This window comes from Elaeis guineensis, chromosome 2 (assembly GCF_000442705.2).
Source record: "Elaeis guineensis isolate ETL-2024a chromosome 2, EG11, whole genome shotgun sequence".
NCBI lineage: Eukaryota > Viridiplantae > Streptophyta > Magnoliopsida > Arecales > Arecaceae > Elaeis > Elaeis guineensis.
In genome coordinates this window covers 18,191,276-18,205,763 of record NC_025994.2, presented here as the reverse complement: position 1 = coordinate 18,205,763, position 14,488 = coordinate 18,191,276, and the positions used below count along the sequence as shown (strand labels likewise).

General features: G+C 37.0%; 1 protein-coding gene across 4 annotated transcripts in view; it reads left to right on the top strand.

The window, feature by feature from the left end:
* LOC105034486 (mediator of RNA polymerase II transcription subunit 32) overlaps positions 1-14,488 on the top strand; it is a 42,467-nt gene that overhangs the window by 8,724 nt on the left and 19,255 nt on the right. For 2 of the 4 annotated variants that reach the window (XR_012138541.1, XR_012138540.1), the window contains exon 2: positions 7,993-8,083. The exons of 1 other annotated variant lie outside the window; for it this stretch is intronic. The gene's annotated coding sequence lies outside the window, so the exon portion shown is untranslated. Of the gene's footprint in view, positions 1-7,992; positions 8,084-12,621; positions 13,190-14,488 lie in introns of those variants that run through there. One more of the 4 variants, XR_012138542.1, reaches the window with a different exon arrangement.

The window sequence follows — 14,488 nt, the reverse complement described above, 5'->3', positions numbered from 1 at the left end:
GCCACATAGTTGGATGAACTAAGTCCAAGGGTGAAAAAGATCATAGAATTATCAGAGGGGAAGAGAAATTTCATATGCTTATCAAGAATACAACGTTTAAAGGATGACATATGTAAATTAGAAAAGACAGTCTAATACACCAATATCAACTAAAATAGCAAGACAAGAATGGCAAAGATGACCAAGACGATGATGATACATCTTAGAATTGGAGGAAGCAACTCTTATAAAATCTAAGCATTGGAGAATTAGGTGTATCCAAGTGGTCCATCAAACATACTCCATTATGGCAATAGCCAAAACAAGATAGAAGGAACATTAAAATGAGTGACTTTAAGATCAACCCTACTGAGATGTTTGTAAAAGCATGCCATCAGCTGTAATGATATGAGGCTGCACACAAGGAGGTGAGCATGGACAAGAAGAGAAGCATGCAGGATCACATGTAATGGGAAAAGAAAAAAAAATTCAAGATACGAAGTTGTACTCGTGGAGCACGAATAGAGTTGAAGAGGCATGACCATGGATGAAGAGCTAGTACTGGTGTTGTGGTGTTGTTGATAAATTTTCTGGGAAGGTTGATCAATAAACTTCGAAGAAAATATAAACTGGATCAAGGTAGCGCCACAACTAGCATTAGAAGAAGAATCAAGTAGCAGTAGTTGGCTTTGTGGCAATAGCAGCCGTAGTTTATTGGGGAAATGGTGGTCTAGTGTTGTACTCCTTGACAGTATGTCTGGTGCTTCGATTATAATAGCAGAACTTCCTCCTCACGGCATTAAGAGGGAGGAGGATGGGCATTAATGCTAGTATGCTGAGTTCTATATGCTGCAAAAATAGATGTAGGCTCCCTAGACTAAGACCATAGGATGTACAGGTGTGTCTCTCCTCAGCCATCAAGTCAAAGTGACAACAAGAGTAGGAAGTGGAGTATCATATAGCGGTTGGCAACAAATGGTTTTGAATGTAGGTTGAAGAGATATGAAGATCTGAAGAAAAAACTGCTGATTAAGAGCTTTCTCTTTGCTTTGGATTGTTCTAAGCAACTGGAGCATTAATTTTGCTATCAAAAGTGAAGTTGATGCCTGAGTTCCTGCATATAGTTATGGAGCTCTAATATGAAGTGATGCTGCTGACAAGCGATAAAAAGCTCCTAACAAATGGAACATACGGTAAAGAACTCCTAAAAAATGGAACCCACAAGAACTTGAGTTTTTGTTTCATGTCAATCACAAAAATCATCCCACGAACTCATGGTTGTGATGTTCTATCCTTATATATGATGTAGGATCTAAAATATTATGGTAAGTGTGACTGCTTGAGAAATGGCAGCTATATAACATGATCAGGTACAGACGAAGCAAGTAGAAGCTTGGGATCTTAACCATTTGCAGGACAAGATTTGATCCTGTTTATATGCCTCCAGAGCTACCAAAGCTGAATAGATGTTTATATTTACAATGATAGTGGGGTTAAGAGAAGCTATGACTTTTTAAGGGGCATGTGAGTGAGTTGGAATAAGTGCCTAAAGGAGTTGAAGATATAGACTATACATTTATGTTGGTCTAAGGATCAAAAATCACAAGGTGAATGCTTGTTTGATGAGGGTTTGGTATGTGACTCAGTGCTTGCAACTCGAGAAGATTTAAGCACTGGATGATAGACTAAGATTGCGCAAAGTTTGGCTTAGCTGTGAGATGATTATTGTTGTGTAGCATGTGAGATTGCTTTTCGCGAAATAGAGACAAGCACTGAACATATGTTGTGCCTGAGAAGTTTGAGAATTCGAGTACTGGATGGATGCCAGATGCTGTTATGATCATAACCAGCAATCCTTTTGGTAGCTGACTTTTGCCTTGGTTGGCTGTGAGTTGTTGTGTTTGCTGGTTGCAGTGCCGAGCGGAGGATGGCTGGCTACAAGATTCCTGGCTGTAAGATATTTGTTCATGGAAATTTATAGGCAATTGCTGCATGTTTGGTTGATAGTTTATAGGACCTTGCAGAAGGCTATGAAATGCAACAGCTCTAAGACAAAAACTTATCCAAGCATTTCTCAAACATGGAGGCTACAGCTACTGTGCTACCTGCTTGCTTCCTGTGAAATATATTTGGTGCCAACCTTCTAGAAGGACTTATTTGGATTGTGGTAGGAGGTACCTACAACTAACTAGACTCGAGGACTACTGCTTGTCTATGAGGCTGACCACCGTCACTTGTTGTGCAAACTTATTCTAGCATGTGTATGGATACTGGTGATGGTCAAACTAAGGGCTCAACTGGGCAAATAATTGAACACTTGGCAGGCAGTGTAGTATGTATGCATTCGGAACAAAACAACACTGTATTGGAGTTAGCGCGGCAACAGAGGTAATGGGTCTAATATTAAGTGAAGTACATTCACATCTTGGTTCTGCGTGAGGATATCTAGTCTTATGTAATGCAGACTTAGATTGGGAAAGCAAGGGAAACAAAAGGCAAACATCCTTGTGATCGAATTGGCACACTACAAGTTGGTGCGGACACCAGAGCCATCAGAAGTCGGCGACATGATTTAGATTCAATTTGGATCGAAGAAGTCCCATTAGATTGATTCTACTTCAGTTTTTTATTTTCAGTCAATAAGTTTTTAATGCATTTAGTTTTGGGTCCATAGGGCCATAGTTGGGTTTGTCCACGTCACTTTTGGAGCCACCACTCTCCACATGCCCAGGGAAGAAATATGCATGCCAGCGTGTGCCGTGCCCAAGGATTCTCATGCCAAGTTATGCCAAGTATCAAGCGTCCACATGGAGTTTCATTTCTTTCCTACGATTTTTTAAGAGTTCTTGGCTACTTATTTTGTTGAAGACTGATTTCTTTCCCATGGTAGATTATTTTATTTGAAAATCAGACATAATGCTTTATTTTTTTGTGGAGGGCTAATTTCTTTCTTGTAAAAGATAAGAGATTCCTACAGAAATAAGACCCCTAGAGTCCTATATAAATCTTTGTATCTTTCATGAAGAGGGCAATGAATGATTTTACAAACTCCACAAATATTTGTGTCAATCTCTCCGAGAGAGAGAGGGTGTGAGACCCAAAATCGTCCCACAAGGGGAGGATGTGAGGCCCACTTTCTATCCTGTCCCTTTAACCTTCATTTACTTAAGATTCAGTGTTCCTACGATCCTGACTCGACTCCACCATCTACTCACGCAAGCCTATCCCACCAAGAGAAGATCTGTCTCCTCCAAAATTTCTATCTATCGTGCTGAGAGAAAGAGTGATCTCTTATTCTACAGATCATATACTGTCGAGGACCTTCGTTTCTTCTTAGTTGATCTTTGATTTTTATTTTTATTATTTTTTTTATTCGATCCGACGTTGGTAAAGACCTAGTTCTTTATCGACGAATCTGTTTAGTTAAAAGATTAAGAGCCATAATCAGGGTAATTTCTTAACTACCACGATCTGGATTCTTATCATCTTCTCGGATTTTTCTCACGGATTTAATGTTTACTATCTCTCATTCTATTCATATTTCTTTTTTTTGCATTTACTCGTGAGCATATTTAATTTCTGCTATCTGTTTATGGACTTTTTTTTTGCTAGTTATTTACTGATCTCTAGAATGGCATTCATCTGCATCATTTAGATTGATCTCGCTTTGGTCTCGTATCAATCAATCACGCCTCCTGAGCAGAGTATAGGCAACTATACTGTCTGTCCTGGAAATAATGATGCCCTTGGCCGGACGTGATTTGTTGTTGATGAACAGAAGGGAGCTTGATCATTAGGATTGTTTTTTTTTTTCTCTCTTCTTTAGGGTTGTTCCGCATCACAAGTGCCCTGGATTGGATCACAAACAAGAGCATCATGGTTCAGATCTATGTTAGCTTTGATACCATATTAAGATTAAGCCAACATGAAGGAAAAAAACTATGTGACATGCTACTACTTACTAGATCAAACAAACTTTACAATAATCAGCTGGCGAGCTGTGCCACCAAATGCATGCAATGTACCCTATGTCCAACACATGGTGCTCTTGCAAAGCTTTCATCAAACATGTTCTTTGATGTATATGTTGTTTATCTTGAATTGCCCTGGTGAGATGACTTCCTTTGTCATTTTGTGCTCCTAGTCAATGGAAATACCTTTTATGTTCTAAGCAATTGTGGGTAACAAAGAAAAGGTTGATGAAACTTGGTTTATATCAAACTCTTCCTTATTGGTGTATAAACATAATCATTAATCCATTTATATAGTCTTAACTCTCAAACATGTATTACTTTTGCCAACTCCCATAGATATCATCATCATTATCATCTTCATCCAATATCATTTCACCAAAGTTGGGTCGACTATGGTTTAAAATTAAGTGGGAAGGTTTCATTTTAAAGAATTGGCTATAACAATGATCATTTCTCTTGCAAAAAGGGCTGCTGATGATCATTTCTCTTGCAAAAAGGGCTGATGATCAGTGATGGGACCTAAAAAGAAATAAGTATGTGGATAATAAATATGACAATTAGATATTATGATATCATATGTTATAATTTTTTTTGCTGCATTGACGAAATATTTTTTGCCTGAATCATTATTTAATTCTCAAGTCAAAATCCTAGATTCCCATATGCCTGACATGCATACAAGAAATTGTTTGTCAAACTTAATCTTGCTGGTATAGAAAGAGATTTTTATCATCGGCTGACCCATGAAGTAAAGCATGAAAAATATTTTTTTTTCATATGGTTCATTTAAAATCCCATATTAATCCTGGAAAATTTTAGTGAATCTCAAAAGTAATATGAGATTCTCCGTCAGACTAGATGTCTTGAAATCTGTAATATCTGATGTGAACAGTGGATAGTATAAATGTTTGCACCAAGATCATATAAAGCTACTGATGACCTGAATGATGCACATGCCATAGCCTCAACTGTAGATGGGGTTGCTATTGTTGCAGGCCTTGTCTAGGCCACTCCAAGCTTGAGGCAAGCTTGCAAGCAAGCTCGGCCCCATCCATACATGTATGTGAGTTAATGATTAAAGTTTGACCTAGGCCATGTCTAAAATGATTAGGCTTGGTCTCAACCTGAACTCAGTTGGGTGGGAAGTAAGTGTTCTAATGTTTGGTTGGTGAAACTTAGAAAGCGACAGTGCACCAAGCCTCTCTTATATGCGATCTTAAATTTGTCATCTCCCTAGCCAGATCTATCATACTTGGATAAGAGGTGATCCTGTGCAAGTAGCCAATGGTAAGGGACATTCGATGGTATAAGAGTTTGTTGTGAACAGGTTTTAGGGAGAGTTGATGATTCATAGATTGACAATGAACTAGCCGTGACTGGGATAGGTGAGACAAGGGAAGGAGAATCACAAGACGACAGAACATTGGTAGAGATTGTGGAAGTGGTTGGGGCAATGGATTAAGGAGCAAAGACAATGTAAGTGATGGGCCACTTGCAAGGTGTCGAGCTGGTGGTGGATGCATGGACCAATGGTGAAGGGATATGTGAGGAAGGGGAGAGGTTCCCCATGATATGCTATTTGCAACATTGGCAAGTTGTGGAGAGGAGGGAATTAAGGGGAACGGAATCAGAAAAAAGGATGAGGGCTTTTCGGTTAGAGTTAAATCATATAATATCAAATCCTAGCCATCCATATTGAATGGATGATATCAAGATTTGCGGTCTCAATATTAGATCCCATATTGATATCATCTTATTACAGTGTCGGTATGCGGTTTGGTATGGTACGAGATGGCATACCAAGTATCAGTATGACACTGTACTAGTACGAGACCGGTATGGTAGAATACGGAGTGTACTAGACGGTTTGGCTAAGTACAGCATTCTATGGATGGTATAGATTCTCCACTGTTATTTAAAATGGGATTTGGTATTGGCTAGGCTAATTAAATCGTGCTATAGACTAAGCCTAGGTTGGCCAATGTTTGTTGAGACCTAGCCTACATTCATTTTAGGACTAGGGTTCAAGGCCTGGCTTGGGCATGAAGGCCTTGAGCTAGGTCAAAGTTAGGTTAACAGACAGGGCCTGTCTGGCCAAGGCCCATATCATCCCTAGTCATACCCAACAGGCTACATTTTCTTTATGTACGTTGACACTATAACTGTTCAGTCATTTAGTCATATGGAAATGAGATTGGTGATATTGTAGTTGCAAAGTCATGTGTAATTGTAATGTGTAAATTTGATTGACATTATGATCAGATATGATGCAGAATAACATTTAAGACTACAACAATTATCAGTTCAATTGAGTGATATGTTGCAACCATTGTGTTGCTTGAGAAGCTCAAAATTACTTCAAGAAAAAAAAATAATCTTAATGCAGTTCATGTTTTAATTAAATTTCTCATCAAATTCAATGTGGACTCTGTCACACAATCAATTCCATTGTTTCTTTTCCTGAAATTGGTAATCCTGTGCAGATAGTAATATTTCATCCCTTTCAGTTCATCCCAAGCTGCTTTTCTGATATTGGCCTTTTGTTCTTAGTAGCGTCTTCATTGTAAAGCTGATTTCTGATATTTATAAAGGCTTCACTCTAGTCTGGTTCTACTAAAGGCTTCCATTGAGATTTCTTTGGACCTGGTTCTGCCATTTTCACTCAATTGACTAAAAGAATGTGATGTTTGTGCATCATTGAGATAGGTGTTTTTTTATGTATGATACATGCAGCTTCAAGTTCTGGATGGTTGATATTCCATGTTTTGATATGATGATTATTAGCAATAGCCTAGTGACAAATCTAATCTGCTTTAGATGCAGGGCCGGATCTAGGGGGTGGTGGGGGCCATGGTCCCCAATGCCCCCCTCCCCCAACAAAGCCTGCTGTTCTCAGCCCCTGCTCCCTCCCACTCCTCCCTTTCCAGTCCATTTTTAGTGCCAACTTTCTATATCTGGCCTTCTCTTTTCCTTAAGAAAAACTTTATAGATGGCTTTTTCTTAAAATATTTATATATCTGTCCCTTAACAAACAATCAAGTTCCTTGGACTTCTCTTATGTTGCAAATTAAAATGATTGGTGTTTACCATTTTCTATGAATAAATATCCATCCAAATAGAAGGAACTTCTATAATTTAAAAGATACATCTCCTTAACTAGTCACTTTTCTAAAATCCAAAGTGCCTCCTTATCTTGCTTCCCTGCCAGCATTGTAGTTTGTATTGTACCATTATTCTTGACCTTCTCATTCCTCCCTAAAGCTCTTGCCTAATCAATGCCCATTTGAGATTTGCTGCTTGTGCTCATGAGTTCATATAAGATAACTGTCTTTCACCCGGATCATTTTTTAATTAAAAACTGGATCATAGTCCATGTGCATCTGGATCCATTAATGTTGCTTTCATGATTAAATCAAATATTCCACAACAAGTATTTTCAGTGGATACTGAATAAATAGCAATTAGTACCATTCTTAGACTTTAATTAAATTTAGATTGCAAAAGCTTATTCTATTAGTAATAAATTTCGATAAACTATAGAAGTGACTTAATGCAGCAAGAGACTCCAACATTAAGCCATGTATTGGAGGCAAAGAGCACTACATTTCTAAAGGATGCACTGCTTGCTTGTCTTATTTTGATTATATTACATATTATTCATGAGCAGTGTTAATATATGTTTTACTTAGTTTTAAATTATGATCCAAATCCCAACTATATTATTGGTGATTGTTGTCTTAGACATCAATGTTAAGCTCCATTCTGGAATGTTATCTTTACGTAGTGGAAGTTTTGTGAAAATAGTGATCAAGCTAGTGACTCTGGTATGACATGTCTCTTTCATTGAAATGCTCACAACCTAATTTATCAACATCATGTCATGTTAGTCTTATGAATAGTTTCAACTTAAATTGCAATTTCATGTGCCTACATTCTTTAGAAAATAGTAGATATAAGTTTTGCCCCTCACACCTAACCAAATTCTAGCCCTGTTTGGATGGGATTAATTTTTGAACTCTTCTTTACTCATTTTATGCAGAGGTGCCTCTATGGTTAGCCGAATGAAGCAAATATTTTCTCAAAGTTTGTCGAGTTTTCTGGCACAAGTGGAAGCATTGAAGGCCGGAAAAGTGAATAATTTAATAAAAGCAGGATTTGTTATATTATATTTCTCTCTGCTTTGACCATGTTTTCATTTTGCTTCTATAATATTTGGCCTTCAAACTCTTTGCATTCTAATATCTCCTCCTGATAGCTTAACCATAATTACAAACAGAAAGCTTTATTTAATCCATTTTAGATCATTACTTTTTGTTAATTCTTCTTCCATTTGTTCCAGTGAAAATTGCATCCTGTCACTTTATATTCATGCATTTTAGTAATAGACTTAACAATACATAAAAATTTGATGAAAGCTGATTATCTATAATATTTATTCCTTGTTGAAAGTTCATGCCAACTTTGCAGATTTACTCATGTTCCTTATAACCTCCCTTTTATGTATTTATTCAAATAAAAGTTATTCTTTTTGAAAACCTCAAACAGGTAAATAAAGCATATATCTAAATAGGTCATGAAAAGAAAAAAATGTCATATTGTGATCATGCATTATCTTGTTGTCCTGTTCAATTATCATTGTTGCCAAGTGCCACCAAGAAAATAAATGCTAATGACAAAATCTAGGTCACTAGCAGTGGCTCCAAGAGCAGGCCCCTGTCACAAATCCATTAGATATGACAGCAACAAAGTTATGACTTTTTGTCTGGAACAAAGTTTACAAAGTTGTTTAACTTTGCTAAAATAATTGTCATGAAATTTCTTGAAATTCTCCTGCTTTCTTGTGAAGAAAGTACTAATTAAAACTAATTGGACTTCATTGTGTTTAAATGACTAAATAGAACTCTCATGCGAGTCTCTTTTCACTATTTCCAGCCGAAACAGTCAAATTTAGTATTTCAATTCTCGATGAAACATGTTTCAATACTTGCATAGTCATATGTGATTTCCCTACAATTTGTTTTTTCCCATCTTAATCATTTTGGCCAAAGCAAAATATTTTAGACGAAATGTTAAGCATGTTTCAGTCTCGTAGTTCTTCATTTCCTTTTATGTATCACTCATCCAACTCCCTAGCATCTTCTTTTGTATGCATTTCTATCTTTTGCTAAGCATCTTCCTATTGATGTACTGGTTTCTCTCATCTGATGTGAATGTATTATGCAACAAGTTGATTTATGCAACCAATATTGTCTTTCTTTCATGAAATAAACTCTTCAATCTTATTATGCAATACTCCGGCAGCATATCTCCTTGTTAGAAGTTCACACCCTGTTTGTTGGAAGTGTCTTCATTGGTGACCTCTTCTTTCCATTAGCAGATCTAGGAAATCGGACAATAATGATTTCATAGTATTCCATTTCTATGAATGAACATGTTTGTTAATCGAGAAGAATTCAATAGCTTTTGGTGATCAATTTTTGGGATTCAATGTCTGTTCTAGTGTTTGTGGATTTATCACCCTCCAATTTGTCGCTACATCTTTCTAATTTACCATTTAACCCTGCACTCATCTTATTTTTGTTACCACCTCCACAAATTGTAGACATGATGAGGCTATTCCGTGTGTATCCATTGCTAGTTCTTTGCAAAGTGTGATGATGCAAGGACTTAAAATATATGTGCATCTCAAGAGGTCCTTTGGTCTATGCATTGTGAGGTTGATATAATAAGAACTTTTCCCTTTTAGCTCACAACTAGTAAGAGGCTTAACTTGCTACCACCTACCTCGATTGGCCTTGCAGTCGTTAATCATTGAAGGCCGATTTAGAAGCCATAAGCATAGTTCAATATATCTTAGTGCATAAGGTGCATGCACAAGTAGGGTGCAAACGAGTCGAGCTACTTGTGAGCTGCTCGAGCTCGAATCAGATCCACGCTTGAGTCATCTTGGCTGCTATGGAGCTCGAGTAGTTTTTTGATTGAGCTCAAATAGCAAGATACTTGGCTTGAAGGATCGTGAGCCTATCCGAGTTTATATGTATTTTTAATAATATTATTTTTATTTATAATATATATATATATATATATATATATATATATATATATATATATATATATATATATATATATATATATATATATCATGAGTAGGCAATAGTTCGAATTTGAGCTCGAACTCGAGCTCGAGTATGACTTGGTTGATATTTGAGTCGAGTCGAGTTGATCTTGAGTATTGTCTTTTTTTCATCAAGTTAAGCTCGAGCCTCTAGTTATTTGACTCAGTTTGGCTTGGCTTGAATACAATCCTATGCACAAGCTATATTTTACTATTTTCCATGTTTATTTCTAACTTGCATGTCAAATTGTCTTGAACTTAGAGAAAAGGAAGTACCAAATGTAGCTCTAGAGGAAAATTCTAGTTTCTTAAGAGCAGCTATAGTATGTGGATGGTGAAGGGACCACAGTGCATATGCAATACATCTGCCACATATGCAGTGCACATGTTGTTACCACTTTTTAGCTATGCAAAAATAAACATGATATGTTAAGCACAATAAACGCTGTTGAGACTTCGTTATTTTATGTTGCTTTATTTACTTTATCTATCTTATCCTTGATTAGTTGCTTTGTACTAGTATTATAACAAGGGTAACTTAGGAAGTTGTCTTTTATGTGCTTATTATATAAAGCCCCTTTGTCTGATAGCTGAATCAAGACGGTCAATTACTTTCAAATGGTATCAGAGTGGGTTTGCCAAACCCTTGATACCTCTCTCTCTCCCCCTAGCCTAGTTGCCACTGCCTCTCTTCTCTCCCTTTCTTCCAAACCCTAACTTCTCCTCCTCTTGCTAACTACTGCTATTGCTTCCTATTGCTGCCACTGCTACCTACTGCAGTTGGCGCTATTGCTGTCTCTACTGCTGCCACCGCTATTGTCATTACTGCTGCCATCTAAATAGGAGAACGAGAACAAGAGATCAATCCCCTGTTGCTACACCTATTTTTTTTCTCTCCTGTCTTTTTGTTGCTGTCCTCTTCAAGCACACAAGTTGTTCTAATTTGGAGGTAGAGTTCTTCCATCTTTCTTGCTGCTGTCTTTATCAAACCAGCATCACAAACCCTATATGTCGAGCCTTTTTTCCTAGAAAAAATGACTTCTTTAATCAACAACTTTCTACTCACTTGCTTTTGATCAAGCATCTCAAGTTATGGTGTCAAGTTGCTGCTCGTCTGTTCAGATCTTGTCTCTTCACATATTTTCTTTTTCTCATTTTCCTGATTCCACAGCCGTTTTTCTGACCCCAAGTGGACCTCTTTGACTTCTGGTGTATTTGCTGTTGGTTTATTAATCTATGTTGTGAGTACCATGGCCGACGACAAAACTAGTTCGCCTATCATTCAGTCGTCTATCCAACAGCATGAGATATCTCAGATTACAGCTATTAAGCTTGCTGGGATGTCCAATTTTTTACTATAGTCTCAGGTCATGGAGAAATTTTTGAGTGCTAAAGATAGACTCGACCATATCTCTGATGATCCTCCGGACATTACTTATCCAACCTGAAAAAAATGGAGGAAGAGAACGATCAAATAATTATTTGGCTTTGGAATAGCATAGAATAGAATATTGCTGCCTCTTTTATATTCCATGACATTGCTAAGTCCTTGTGGCAAGATCTGAAAATAACTTTTACTCAGGAAAAGAATCAAAGCAAAGTTTTTGATCTATATAAAAAGATATTCAGCAACTTGCAGGGAGATAGACCCTTAACTGATTATTTCAGTAGTGTCAAAAGTATTATTGATGAATTAAATCTTTATCAACCTTTGACCAGCAACTTGGAAGAGTTAAAACAATAGCGATCTAAACTGTGTATCTGTTTTCTTGCATGGACTGAATCCTGAATTACATTATATCGGAGATTAGATCTTGGTCGAATCTTCTATTCCGTCTATGAATGAAGGTTTTGTTAGATTACAGTGAGTAGCTAAGGATCAACAAAAATTATCCTCTATTTTTGTATCCAAGATCTTTGCAGAGGCTATTGCTGTACCAAGGTGGAAGGCCGTAATGGACGATGAGATGAAGACTTTGCTGTCCAAAAATACTTGGACCCTTGTTACTTTATCTCTAAAAAAGAAAATCATAAAATATCGCTAGATGTATACAGTCCAATATCTACCTGATGGATCAGTTGAGAGACTCAAGACAAGACTTATAGCCAAAGATTTTTTTTAAAATACTATTTTTTTATTATTTATTTTCAAAAATATCCCCATCAACAACTTATTTTTCAATCTACCATTTTGTGGTGCCACATGTGAAATTGTGGGTTCAACTCACGATTTCATAGCCGACTCAACTTGATAATGTGGCATAGTAAAATCGTGGCTTCAAATCATATTTTTAAAAAATCATGATCTGAGGCCATGATTTTAAAAAATCATGATCTAAGGCCACGATTTCAAGAAATCATGGCTTCAGATCGCAATTTTATCACTGTTTCTGTTTTTTTTTTGTTTTTTTAGGTACTGAGGGCGTGCACAGGAGGGGGAGGGAAATCGGGGGTAGGGGGAGAAATCTTTTTTTTCTCTCCTCAATGTGCGGGTGGGATGGGGTGTTGGGGGTGGGGTGGGATAGTGTCGTATTAGAGGAAATCATGGGTGGGGGGAGAAATTATTTTTCCTTCGTGCATGGGTGCTGTTGGGGGGGTGTTAAATATATTAAATAAAATATGTTAAATAAAATAAAATAAAAAATAAAAATAAAAAATAAAAAGAATAAAAAATAAAAATAAAAACAAAAATGGGTGGTGTGTTAAGTAAAAAAAGCAAAAAAAGGGTGTGTGCTAGTGTGTTAAATAAAATCTTAACAAAAATAAAAAGAATATGTTAAAAATTGAAAAAAAGGTCTGTGGTGCTGTTAAAATAAAAAATGGTGTCAGTTTTGTCCACTCGATGACATGGCAACTCCTTGATGATGTGGCGAGCATGTGGCGATGCAATCTGGCCACCGAGACCATGCAGATCAGGTAGCATTGTGCAGCCCCTTCGGTAGTCCTGCAGACTTCGACTCCCGTTCGACCACCTGAGCAAGAATGGCTATTCCACGAGATCTATATTATCGGACAGCCGCCGACCCTGCTTGATCTCTGCTCCGATCCTTTGCGAGATCCATCGAAGCTTCGAAGAGTCTTGGGCATGCAGAGCATCCTGGTCTGACAGTCGACGGCATTGGTAGCCTTTGCCTACTAGAAATTTTTTTATTTATTATTTTTGTTAAAATTTTATTTAACACACCAGCACACATCTTTTTTTACTTTTTTTATTTAACACACCATCCATTTTTGTATTTATTTTTTTATTTTTTTATTTTTATTTTATTTAATATATTTTTTTATTTTTATACAACACCACCCTCCCTAACACAAAATTGCCCATCCCACCTGTGCACGCCCTCAGTACGGAGGAGAAAAAAAAATTTTTCTGCCCCCAAACCACCAGTGCATGCCTTCAGTACCCAAAAAAATGGAAACAGTGATAAAATCATGGTCTAAAGGCCTCATATTATGATTTCTTGAAATCGTGGCTTTATGTCACGATTTCTTGAAATCGTGGCTTGAAGCCATGACTTCACTATGCCACATCATCAAATTGAGTTGGCTGTGAAATCATAGGTTCAATCCACGATTTCACATGTGGCACTGCAAAACGATAAATTGAAAAATAAGTTGGCGGTGGGGGTATGTTTGGAAATAAATAATAAATAATATTTAAAAAAAATTCATAGCCAAAGGGTTCACACAGACATATCGGATGGATTACTTTAAAACCTTCTCACCTGTGGCTCAGTTGAACTCTATGAATGTAATTCTCTCTCTTGCTATAAATCTAAATTGGCCCCTTCATCAACTAGATGTTAAAAATGCAATTCTCTACGGTGAACTGGAATAAGAAGTGTATATGGACCAACTTCCATGTTATGTGGTTCAAGGGGAGGACAGGAAAGTTTGTAGACTGCAACGAGCTATCTATGGTCTTAAACAATCACCAAGGGCCTGGTTTGATAAATTCAGTAGGGCTTGGTCAATATGATTTTATCTGGTGCTATTCTGATCATTCTGTATTTGTATGTCGTTAGGATAATAGTGTGGTTATACTTGTGGCTTATGTTGATGATATTATTGTGACAGAGAACAACTTGCAGATGATTATTCAGACTAAATAGTGGCTTAAATATGCATTTCAAATAAAAAATCTTGGATCACTGCACTACTTTCTTGGTATTGAAGTTCTCTACATTAAGAACAAACTAAATCTATCTCAATGCAAGTATTCCCTTGATTTATTATAAGAGACTGGTATACTTGATTCCAAACTTGCTGAAACTCCAATGGACTCTAGTCTTGAGCTAACAACTGAAGAGGATGACTTGTTTGGAGATTGTACACCCTACAGACGGCTGATTGGCAAGTTGATCTATCTTACTGTGACTCGGCCTGATATCTCATTCATTGTTAGTGTCCTGAGCCAGTT